At 35.9% G+C, this 12961-nt stretch overlaps 2 non-coding genes across 2 annotated transcripts; both read left to right on the plus strand.

Moving 5' to 3' along the window:
• Positions 1-840: 840 nt before the first annotated feature.
• LOC114905388 lies at positions 841-910 on the plus strand. Its single transcript, XR_003796218.1, has one exon. It is a non-coding gene; the product is annotated as a small nucleolar RNA SNORD113/SNORD114 family (small nucleolar RNA).
• Positions 911-6806: 5896 nt separating this feature from the next.
• Positions 6807-6878, plus strand: LOC114905402. Its single transcript, XR_003796229.1, has one exon. It is a non-coding gene; the product is annotated as a small nucleolar RNA SNORD113/SNORD114 family (small nucleolar RNA).
• The last annotated feature ends 6083 nt before the right edge of the window (positions 6879-12961 follow it).

Genomic DNA, 12961 nt, shown 5'->3' on the forward strand with positions numbered 1-12961 from the left:
GGCTACTGCAGACATAAAATCAAAAGATGTCACATATGGACCACTGCTGAGAAAGTGTAATGAACCATGGGTTAAGACTGATCCATTTTAGTGAAACTGAGATCCATTAAAAACAAAGTTGGGGGCTTCCCTGGTGGCGCAGTGGCTGAGAGTCCGGCTGCCGATGCAGGGGACACGGGTTCGTGCCCCGGTCCGGGAGGATCCCACATGCCGCGGAGCGGCTGGGCCCGTGAGCCATGGCCGCTGAGCCTGCGCGTCCGGAGCCTGTGCTCCGCAACGGGAGAGGCCACAACAGTGAGAGGCCCGCGTACCGCAAAAAAAAAAAAAAAAAAAAAAAAACAAAGTTGGAGGGTTTTGCATTCATTTTCACAGTTGCTTAATATTCCATTTTATTTTTGCACAACATTTTAAGAATATTTTTCAGCTGATAACAGTCTAGATTGTTAAATCATGGAGGAGGGGGCACCTAGAAAGATAGAAAGTATTGTCAGTGCTCTAGTTGTGGGGTAAGATAGTAGGTTCATTGTAGTACTTTTAAAATACGAAGAAATTAGATGAAAGATGAGTAAGCAGGGAGTAGTAAAACTACATGCCCATGGGATGGGCATGATGCAAGGTTATTGATTAATCTATATGTGAAACACTGAGAGCCAATTGAAAATAGACCTCATTTGCTGGCTCTGTGGGGAATAAATAGCTGTAACAGCTCTCTGCAATATTCAAAGATCTTGCTCTTGGGTTTTTGTGATTCACGGGAATCATTTTTTTTTTAGCTCAATGAAACCATGAATGAAATAATCAGTAACTAATGAATGCATAAACAATCCATAAACAAGAGCTTGGATCAATGATGAGAGTTCTGGGGTATATGAATCAAGAATTTTGATTAAACCCTAACTCTGAGGTCCATTAGAAAAAGACTTAGCTTTTCCCTCTAGGGGAATAGAGTTCAGAGCCAGTTGGGGATCTGTTCTTAGGTCTTAGTTGTTCCTGGTTATGGTGTGTATTGACGTAAATGAATCAATGAGTGCATGAATGAATAAATGAATAAATGTGTAAGTGAATGAAGACAAAACAGGTTACACACGAGTGTCCATGGTGGCATTCTGGGTTGGTGGGAGGATGATCTAGTCATGTATTTCTGTGGGTAATCAGCCCGTGGGCAATTGTTAGCATTTTTGGTGTTCAAATATAGATTCTCAGGTAATTATTTATGGTTATAAGTTATTGAATTAATACGATTGTATCTCAAATGATTATTTAAAAAAGGGCAGACTATGAACAAATATGGAGCATGTGATGTGAAGTAAGGTTAATGACTAATCCTGGTCAGATTATTCCATTGAAAATTAAATAAATAAATGAAAGGATTTGTACAGTCGTAAAGTAAGGTAAAGCTAGGATTGTTTGTGAGAATGTGCCGTGATGCTAGATTTTAAATTTATCCAATTCTGCGCGAGGTTCGTGAAAATAATTGGTAGGCTATTAGCTAAGGGCAGGGAGTATACAGTCATGCGCCGTAATGTTGAAAAACCTTATCCTGGAGCTAGGTGTTGGATTCAATGATGCTTGTTGCTACACAGCTTAAAATTAAAAATAGAATAAGTCGATAAATTAAACAGGATTGCAGCTTTTGCACCAATAATGAGAATGTGATATGCTCCAAGTTTATGACTAATCTGGCAATGCAGAGCTCACATCCATTTAAAAACATCTAATATAGACTATTCAGAATTGGCTCTTTCCTTTACTGAATGAGCATACCACAGCCAACTCAATCATTTTCTAATGGCGAATATTTTAGCTGTTGCCTTTGTCAGTAAAGAGCACAGAGGCCAATATAAATAACTGTTAAAGTTCATGTTCTTAATTTGGGGAGCTTCTTCATGGATTTTTAAGGAGTTATTTTTTAAAAAGCGGTTTTACATATATAAATAAAATTAAAGAACACCAAACATCGACCAAGAATGGGAATGTTATGAACCAAGGTTCATGATTAATCATTTTTAGGGCCACATAATATCCCATTTTAGTTTGACCCCCCAATATATTTAGAAATCCATTCCTTGATCAAGATCAAGGTCATTTACCTGTTGAGGATGGAGAACATAGGAAGAAAATTACATTGTTTTAGTTGTGAGGGAAGATGGTGGTTCATAGTTTTTATTCTACCATCTTTACAATATGGACAAATTAGGTAAAGAGACAAGCAAAAACCTTTTATCAATATGGCATTGCTATGAAGCACAACTGTTGATCAATCTGTACATGCAGCACAGAGGTGCATTGAAAGAAGACATTAAATGTATTAGTTATGTGGGACAAGTGTGAACAGACCTTCCTTAGTAACAATCACTCATCTTGTTCTTGGCATTTATAATTCATGGATATTGATTGTATTATAATTTATGCATGTAAAAATGATCCAGAAAGGAAGATGTGAATGAAGAAGACAAAAAATGCAAAGTCTGGATCCATGATGAGTGTCTTGGGGTGTCGGAATTAAGGATTCTGATTAGACTCTATAGCTCTGAGGTCGTTATAAAAAGAGATCTAGTTATTCACTCTGTGGTAAGGGTGCTTGTGGCATAAGAAAGGAATATTCAGGATCCTGTTCTTGGGCTACGTGTTCCTTGGGTATGGATTTTTTTTTTCTTAACATCTCTTTTGGAGTATAATTGCTTTACAATGGTGTGTTAGTTTCTGCTGTATAACAAAGTGCATCAGCTATACGTATACATATGTCCCCATTTCTCCTCCCTTTTGCGTCTCCCTCCCACCTTCCCTATGGATATTTTTTTTATTATAAATGAAACAATGCATGAGTAAAGAAAGACATGAAGGAATGAAGAAAGACAAGGAAAGCCATACACTGTTCAATTATGAGAGTATGTTTTCAAATATTTCTGAAGCACTGAGGTCTAGGAAAATAAATATATCAAGGTTTTACCTCTTTCAGCAGGGAGCAAACAGACAAGTCTGCCCAAGATTGAATGTTGTTATTACGGATTGATGGTGGGTTACTGATCATTTATTTTGTTAAGAAAAGGGCAAAATGTTTGCACAAATAATTAAATATCTAATGGAAAAAAAATCGTGGACCAGTGATGAGAATATGTCCTATAACGAGAATTATGATTAATTTAAGATGGTTGACTGTGAGTATATGATCACATGTTAATATTATTGGAAAGTTTTTGTCCGGTGGGTTATAATTAAAATAGTGACATATTATAATTACATATTGCTGTTTGTGAATGAATGGATTCATATTTTCCTTAAAAGATGCAAATCGCACACCAATGAGGAGCTCTATTATGAAATAAGCATAGTGATTATCCTGTTTTACACAGTTGATTTCCATACTTTAAAAAAACTCTAGGCTTTTCCTATTTTGCATAATGTGCACATAGACAGATGCACATAATAGTATTTTGTTTCTGGGTTGCTGCCCAATTTAGCATTTTCTGTTTTCTTTATATAATGAGCAGCTGGTGAACTTACTCCATGAGTAATTAACTGAATGAATGAATGAGTGAGTGAGTGAATGAATACATAAAGAAGAGTCAAGCTTGGGCCATGAAAAACAAGGATTAAAATTTGTCCAATTTGCACAAGAAAGATTCATTAAAAAGGAAATCTGAGTTAAAGTTCTGACTTGTGGGTTAGATTGTGGATTCAGTGGTGTTCATTATATTGCTTAAAATGAAAATTAAATAATTGAGTAAATAAAAAATAGTGATATTCTTGGGTCAAAGAAATGAAACAAGTTTTAGGTCTAATCTAGAACTCTACAGTTAGTATCCTCTAAAGATACCTAAATTCATGGTTTTTCATTAAAGCCTGCTTTTCACCTCAGAATTAACACACCATAACTGATTTAATCATATCTAATGAAGAAGCATTTGGCTAATACTCCTCTGTTTAAGAAGCATACATACCAAGGTGGGTAACATTCAAGGTTTATGTTCTTGGTTAGGGGAATTTGTTCATTTGTGCTCACTGAAATATTAAAAAAAAATACATGGCTAGATAAAAGTATAAAATTAAAGAAGGCTGTACATTACCAATGACAAGAACAGCTTATGAACCATAGGTAATGATGTTTAATTCACTTCTGCACAACTGATGACTCCTACAAAAAGATGGAAGTGTTTCACACATTTTCAGAGATGTTTGCTACTCTCTTTTATATTTACATGCCAGTTGATATCAACATTTTTCCCTTCAAAAGATCTCAGTGAGAGGAAGGACATATGTCCTACATTGAGGGTCATTGCAAAGAGATCTAGTGTTATTGGCTCTATAGGAAATGAGCATATAGATAGATCATAGTAACATTCAAGGATCTTATGCTCAAGATTCTGTAATTTATATGTAGTGATTGTGTTATTATTGGACTAGTGAATGAATCAATAAACAAAGGGATAAAGGATTGAAGAAAAAGAGTGCTGAGCTTGGACCAATGATGACTCCTAGAGTGGGGGTTAGGTCTGAATCCAAAATCGTAATTAATTCCTATCTCAAAATCTGTGGCCTATTGAGTAAAAAGCAGAAGGTAAACTCCCTGGGAAATGAACTCATGACCGGATAAAGAAATATGTAAATGAATGAAGATAAGGAGGGCCACACAGAGACCAATTATGAAATTATGTAATAAAGGTTACTATTAACGCCTGTTTGAAACACGGGGTTCCATAGATGAAGAGATCAAAGCTCTGAACCCTTCCGTAGGGACAGTATAGACAGAGATACCTCAGAGTCCAGGTTGCTGCTTTCATTGCTGGTTTGGTTGTTTTAATTAGAAAAGGAGAAAAAAAAAAGTTACATAAAGAGTTGCTTAAATAATTGTCTTATTGAGAGAGGGCCAAACATGAGCCAATACTGAGACTGTCATAAGATCAGAGTTAGGGTTAATCTAACTCTATTCGCTGAGTCTTATTTTTAAAAAAATCAAGAGGATTTAGTCAGTTATGTCCATGGAGCACTAAGCAGTATATTCAGTGGTCTTATGCAGTGCCTTGCTTTTCATTGATATTGATACGTTGTTATAAGAGAATGAAGGAATGTATTTTATATATAGATTAGTTACTCAAAAGAAGGCCAAGGAAGGGCCAGTGAGGAACATGTGTTATGAACCAGAGGTAATGATTACTCCAGTTATACCCAAATGTTGTCCAGATAAAGAAGGAGAATTCTGGGTTTCTCCCCACTTTGGCTAAAAGTGGTCAAGCACGGACCAATATATAGACTGATATAGAAATTCACATGGAGAAATTCTTTAGAAAAATGGGTAATTTATTTCATGCCTAATTATATACGTGAATCAATAAATGAATCACTAGATATATAAATCAGAAAAAATTGTGTGAATTGGTGAGAATATACCACAGAACAAAGATTTACATGTATCCAATTTTGCACAAGTGAGATCCATTAAAAGCACTCACCAAGCTGTTAAATTTATGAATAGGGAGTATGTAGACACAATTTATGACAGATGAAGCTTCTTATTCTCATATTGGTATTCATTGTATTATTTAAAAATAAAAATTAAATGAATCAACAAATAAAGAGTGCCATTCTTGGGCAATGATGAGATTATTAAATGACCCAAGTTTATAATTAATCAAATACTGAAAAAGTAACTCCCATTAAAGAAAATCTAACTATAGGCTCTTTCTTTCTTTGGAAAGTCTGTGTTTTCACCAAGTGAACGTACTACAGATGATTTAATCAGTATCTAATGCTAAAGATCTTGGCTTTTACAAATTTGGTGGGTAAGGACAGAAGAGAGTGATGTAAGTAACAGAGTTTATGTTCTTGGGTTGGGCGGTTGGTTTATGGGTGTTGCTTAAAGTTTTCAAAGTAATAATTGGGTATATTAATAAATAAAACCAAATAGCACCAACATAGACCAGAACTGGGATTTATGATTGATTAATCTGATTTAGTACTCTTTTTAAAAAATAAATTTATTTATTTATTTATTTTTGGCTGCGTTGGGTCTTCGTTGCTGTGCGCGGGCTTTCTCTAGCTGCAGCGAGCGGGGGCTACTCTTCGTTGCGGTGCGCAGCCTTCTCATTGCGGTGGCTTCTCTTGTTGTGGAGCACGGGCTCGTTGCAGAGCACGGACTCCAGGCACGCGGGCTCGGAAGTTGTGGCTTGCGACGTCTAGAGCACAGGCTCAGTAGTTGTGGCGCACGGGCTTAGTTGCTCCGCGGCATGTGGGATCTTCCCGGTCCAGGGCTCAAACCCGTGTCCCCTGCACTGGCAGGTGGATTCTTAAGCACTGTGCCACAGGGAAGCCCTGATTTAGTACTCTTAAAGTCCAATAAAAAAGATGCAGGTGTTTCCGTCACTTTGTGATGGAATAAAACACATTGTGTTTTATTTTTGTAGTGCAATTCATTTAAGTATGGCTCCACTGATAAAGATTTAAGCTATTCATTTTTTGAGGGAGGAGCACATAAGAAGATGGAAAAAATTGTTCTAGTTGTGGAGTGAGATTATGGGTCCCTTAGTTATTCACTGCGTCATCTTTAAATGAAAAGGGCCAAGCATGGACCAAGGGACTGATATGAAGCAAGGATGCTGATTAATCTATATGTGCAGAAAGCACGTATATATATTGCAAAAAATGTCTGTTAGCGCTGTGGGAAATAGGCATATAGACAGTTATTAGTGATATTCAAGGATGTTGTTCTTGGACTTTTAGATTCATGAGAATTGATTATATTATTATTAGTGAATCAATGAATAAAGGAATAAACAACACATAAAAAAGGAAGAAAAAGATGCCCAATGTAGACCAATGATGAGTATTCTGAGATGTATCAATCAAAGATTTTGATTAAGCTCTGTAACTTTGAGATTTATTAGAAAAAAGAAATCTTGTTTATTTCCTTTGTGGAAGAGGGGCTTACAGCGAAAGTCAGGAGTAGTCAAAGATGTGGTTCTTGAGGTTTAGTTCTTAATGCCTGTGAAATGTATTGTAAGTGAAGCAATGCAAGAATAAATGAAGAAGTGTAAATGAATGATGACCAATGATTCAAGTCTGCAATGAAACAAGGATTATTATTTAAATATATCATTTCCTGAAGCACTGAGTTTCATAACCTAAATAGATCAAGTCTCTCTTAACTGTTCTACATACGGGATATATTCTATTCCAGGAGTCCATGTTGTTTTGGGGTTGGTGTTGGGTAGTTTGTTGTTAGTTTATTTAGAAAAGGAACAAATCATTTACATTAAAAATAATTGTTTAAATAAGTGCCTAATTGAAAGAAGGCCAAGCCTGGACTAATACTGGGAATATGATAGTATATGTGATGAAATCAATTCTATTCACTGACTATTATTTTAAAAAACAAGAAAGGATCTAACAAGTTATATCTGTGGACAATGAGTGTATGGACAGAAACTAGTATTTGTTAATATTCTCTTTCAGGGTCTTGGCTTGCATTCATTTCGGATGTGTTGTTAAAAGTGAACAAATGAATGAGTTCACATTTGCTCAATTATTTAAAGGAAGGTAGTACGTGGGTCAGTGAGGAGCAGGCGTCATGAAACAAAGGTAATGATTACATCATTTTAGATGAAAGAAAAGAAACCTAGCCTTATTTTACTTTGGACAAAGCATGTCAGCATTTGCATGAAATGGTATTTCAATTCTGAATCCTGGTGGGTTTTACTCTTTCTTTAAAAAGATGAATAAATGATCATATTATTCTTTGAGTATTTAAATAAGAGAAAAACATGAGTGAGTCAGTGGATGAAAAATTAGGGTAAATCTTGGACCAATATTTCATGGTACACTCTGAGCAATGCATGGATGTGGTCCTTTAAAAGAGACGAATGGGGCTGTGAGCTGTGTGGCTATAGGGCGTATATAGATCCATAGAGGTACCAGTTACGTTAATTATCCTCACGTTAGGTGGTAGACTTAACAGCATTCACTACGTTAATTAAAAACTAAACAGTAAACAAGTCAATATATGAAAATTCAATAATAAGAAAGTGACAGGAACCAAGGTTCATGATTAATCTAGTACCTCGTGACTCCAGTTCTTTAAAAATAGTTAAATTTATCTTGTTCCATTCTCTATAAAAATGTGCATCTCACGTCACAGAATGAAAGCACTATAGCTGATTTAATTATTCAGTAGTCATAAGGTTTTAGTTTTTACCTCTGGGTAAGGAGTCTAGAGACGCTGGTAGACGACAGTCACAATTCATGTCCTTGGTGAAGGTGATTTGTTCATCCTGACATTATGTTAAGGAAAAAATACTAAATACATAAATAAAATCAAAGTATGCCATGTAGGGACCAATAATGGTAATTTACCGAATTTTACATGTAATCCAATTAAGGGCAACTGAGATTCATTAAAAATGATGGAGGGCTTTTATTCATCTTCAGAGTTTTTAATATTTTATTTTATTTTATACCATGGTTAATTTAAACCTTTCCTCAGTGATAAAGAACTAGTCCATAACTCCTTGAAGGGGGAGTAGATAGGAGAAGAGAAAATAGTATTAATGTCCTCATGGTGAGATATGACAGTGGTTGGTTGATCATTGTATTGTATTAGTCATTTATTGCTGTGTAACAAATTACCCTACAAGTTAGTGGCTGAGAACAACAGCAAATATTTGTTACCTGTCACAATTGCTATGGGGCAGGACTCCAGGAGAGGATTAGTGGGCAGTTTTGGCTTAGGGTCTTTCGTGAGGTTGTAGTCAAGATGTCAGGTAGAATTGTAGATATATGAAAGCTTGGGCTGGAGGATCTGCCTCCATGGCTCACTTACGTGGCTAGGAAGTTGGTGCTGGTTGTTGGCAGGAGGCCACAATTTCTTCCTACATGGGCCTCTCCTCAGGACTGCTTGAGTGTCCTTACAACATGACAGCTGACTTCCCCAAGAGTAATAAATCCAAGAGAAAGGGAGGTGGAAAACTCAATGTGTTTATAACCTAAATTCAGAAGTCATACACCATCATTCTCTCAGGTATTCTGTTGGTTATAGAGGCCAGGCATGATTTAATATGGGAGGAGATTGTGCAAGGCTATGAATACCAGGCCTCATGGATCATTGGGTGCCATCTTGGAGGCTGGCTACCACAGCTACCATCTTTAAAATGTGGAAAAATTAAATAAAAGAAGGACAAGCATGGACAAGGTATACATATGGGATTGGCATGAAGCAAGTAAGCTGATAATCTCTATGTATAATGCTGAGATCTGCTGCAAAAAAGATGTAGCCTCTTAGTTTTATGGAAAACAAACCTATAGATAGAGCTTCGTAACATTCTAGGATATTGTTTTTAGTTTTTTTAATTTTATTTTTACACATTGACTTTATTATTATTAGTGGCTTAATGAGAGAATCAGTAAACAAAAGTATGCATGAATGGAAAAGGCTCCAAGTTTGGACCAGTGAATATCTGGGGTGCCTGGATCAATGATTTTGATTAAACCCTATAACTCTGAGGCCAGAGACCTAGTTAATGCCTATATGGTAAATGAACTTACAGCAGAAGTTAGTAATATTTAGGATTTTGTTAGGCTATTAAGGTTCGTAGGTCTGGGTTGTATTACTGTAAGTGAATTAATGAACAAAGAAATATATATATATATATAAATGAAGACAAGGAGAGCCATATGTGGCCCAATTATGAATGTTTAATATATTTTTTATTATTAATATTTTTCTGAAATACTCAGTTCCAACATGAATCTATTTGAGTCAGTAGCATATAGAGATAAATACCTGGAAATCAATGTTGTTCTGCATTATTTGGGCAGTGCTGTTTGCTTATTGAAAATAAGGAGATATGATCTAATTGGTTATGTCTGGGAGTAATGAGCACATGAGCAGCTGTTAATACCATTGAAATTTCTGATCCAGTTTCTATGTTCAGTGGTACTGGTGATATTATGAGTGAATGTATAAATACAGTCATCTTTCAACCAGTTATTTTGAAGGAGGTAAAGTGGGATTTCTCAACCTTGCGCTATTGACATTTTGAGCTGGGTAACTCATTGCTTTTGGAGCGCTGTCCGGTGCATTGTAGAATGTTTGGTAACTTCACTGACTTCTACTAACTAGATGCCAGTATTGACCCCCTCTCCCACTGTGACTGCCAAAAATATCTCAACATTGACATATGTCCTCTGGGGGCAATATCGCCCCCATTGAGGACCACTAGGTAAAGCATGGACCAAAGAGGAACATGTGTTAAAAAACAATGTGACTCATTTGTCCTATTGTTCTTTGCTGATATTAAGACAAAGAAAAATCAAACTAGGCTCTTCCCACATTATCTCAGGTTCATGTGTATCTAATTGTATTGCATTTTGAGTTGTTGATGGATTGATCATATTGTGTTTTCTCTGGAAAAATAAATTGATGTTCAAATTATTCATGAATACAAAAGTAAATGAATAAATAAAACAATGAATGGATAAATAAATACACAAAGTAGGGTCTAGCATGGACTATTGGTGAAAATGTGCCATGAAAGAAGTATTTAAGTGAATCCAGTCCTGCATCAGTGACATCTACTCAACCTAAGTTGGGCTGTGGAAGAAAATAAGATGGAGGACATTTTCATCCCTTTCAGAGTGGATGATTATTCCACTGTATTTTTGTACCACAGCTAATTTAAATTTCCTCAAGTGACCTAGGCTATTGACTCTTTAATGAGAGCACATAAGAAGATGGTTGATGTTGTCAGGGCTCCTATTGTGGGGTAAAGATTGTGGGTTCATGGTCATTTTTTGTATCATGTTTAAAATAGGGACAAATTAAATGAAAAGGAGTAAGCATGGATCTGCCATGAGTACAGAATTTCTAAGAAGCAAGGAAGTTAATTAATCCATGTGTGTGACTTTGAGATTCATACATTGATCTTAGCAATATCAGAGTTCTTAATTTTGGGATTTTTGTGTGTTGACTTTTTATTGTTAGTGAATCACTGAATGAGTCAATCAATAAAGGTGCAAATGAATGAAGAAAAAGAGTGCCAAGCCTAAACCAATGATGAGTATCCTGGGGTGTCTGAATCTGAAATTCTGATTAAGCCTTATAGCTGTGAGATCTATTAGAAAAAGAAAATTACCCTATTATCTCTGTGGGAAATGATCATATAGCAGAACTGAGGAAGTGTCAATTCTTATTCTTGGTCTGTTGGGGTTCTTGAGTATAGATTATATTTTAACTAAATCAGAATAAAATATGTAAATGAATGAAGACAAGGAATGTCCTGAATGGATCAATTATGAGTGTATGCAATTAAATAAGGAACAAAACTAATATGATTTAGAAATGCTGAGTTCCAATAAAATTAAATAGATCAAAGCTCTTACACTTTTGAGTAAGAAACATAAAAGACAATTTTATATGAGTCAATGTTGCAATTGATGAAAAGCAAATTTTTTGTTTTTGTTCTTTTTTTTTTTTAGATGTTGCTTACTTTTCTAAAATACTTTATTTTTTTAGAGCAGTTTTAGGTTCATGGCATAATTGAGAGGAATGTACAGAGATTTCCCATAATCCCCCTGGCTCTACATGTATATAGCCTCCCCCATTATCAACATCCTGCACCAGAGGGGTACATTTATTATAATTGATGAACCTTCACTGACACATCATTTTCACCCAAAGTCCATAGTTGACCTCAGGGTTCACTCTTGGTTGTAAATTCAGTGGTTTTAGACAAATGTATAATGACATGTATCCACCATTATAGTATCATACAGAATATTTTGCTGCCCTAAAAATCCTCTGTGCTCCATTCATCCTTCTCTCCCCTTAACCTCTGGCAACCTCTCCATTTACTGTCCCCCTAGTTTTGCCTTTTTCAGAATGTAATAGTGTTGGAATTATACAGTACATAGCCATTTCTTATTGTCTTTTAAAATTTAGTAATATGTGTTTAAGGTTCCTTCACACCTTTTTATGGCTTTGATAGCTCGTTTCTTTTTAGCGAAGAATAATCTTCCATTATTTTGATATAACACAGTTTATCCATTCACCTACTGAAGGATAGCTTGGCTGCTTCCAAGTTTTGGCAATTATGAATAAAGCTGCTATAAATATCCATGTGGAAGTTTCTGTCTGGACATAAGTTTTCAACTCCTTTGGGTAAATACCAAGGAGTGTGATTTCTGGATCGTATGGTAAGAAGATGTCTAGTTTCCTAAGGAGCTGCCAAATATCTATTCTAATAGGTGTGTAGTGGTATTTCATTGTTTTAATTTGCATTTCCCTCATGACATATGATGTGGAGAATCTTTTCATATGCTTATTTGCCATCTGTATATCTTCTTTGGTGAGGTATCTGTTGAGGTCTTTGACTTTTTTTTTTTAAATAGATCTTTATTGGAGTATACTTGCTTCACAATACCATGTTAGTTTCTGTTGCACAACAAAGTGAATCAGCCATAATGCATACACGTCCCCATATCCCCTCCCTCGTAAGCTTCCCTCCCGTCCTCCCTGTTCCACCCCTCTAGGTCATCCCAAAGCCCCGAGCTGATCTCCCTGTGCTATGCCGCTGCTTCCCACCAGCCAACTGTTTACATTCAGTAGTGTATATAAGTCGATGCTACTCTCACTTCGCCCCAGCTTCACCCTCCCACCCATGTCATCAAGTCCATTCTCTATGCTTATCTCTTTATTCCTGCCCTGCAGCTAGGTTCAGCAGTATCATTTTTTTTTTTTTTTTAGATTCCATATATATGTGTTAGCATGCGGTATTTGTTTTTCTCTTTCTGACGTACTTCACTCTGTATGACAGACTCTGAGTCCATCCACCTCACTACAAATAACTCAATTTCGTTTCTTTTTTGTTTTGAATTTTATTGATTTTTTATACAGCAGGTTCTTAATAGTCATCAGTTTTATACACATCAGTGTATACATGTCAATCCCAATCGCCCAATTCATCACACCACC

Source organism: Monodon monoceros, unplaced genomic scaffold, assembly GCF_005190385.1.
Source record: "Monodon monoceros isolate NGI ecotype Baffin Bay Population unplaced genomic scaffold, NGI_Narwhal_1 Super_Scaffold_21, whole genome shotgun sequence".
Classification (NCBI taxonomy): Eukaryota; Metazoa; Chordata; class Mammalia; order Artiodactyla; family Monodontidae; genus Monodon; species Monodon monoceros.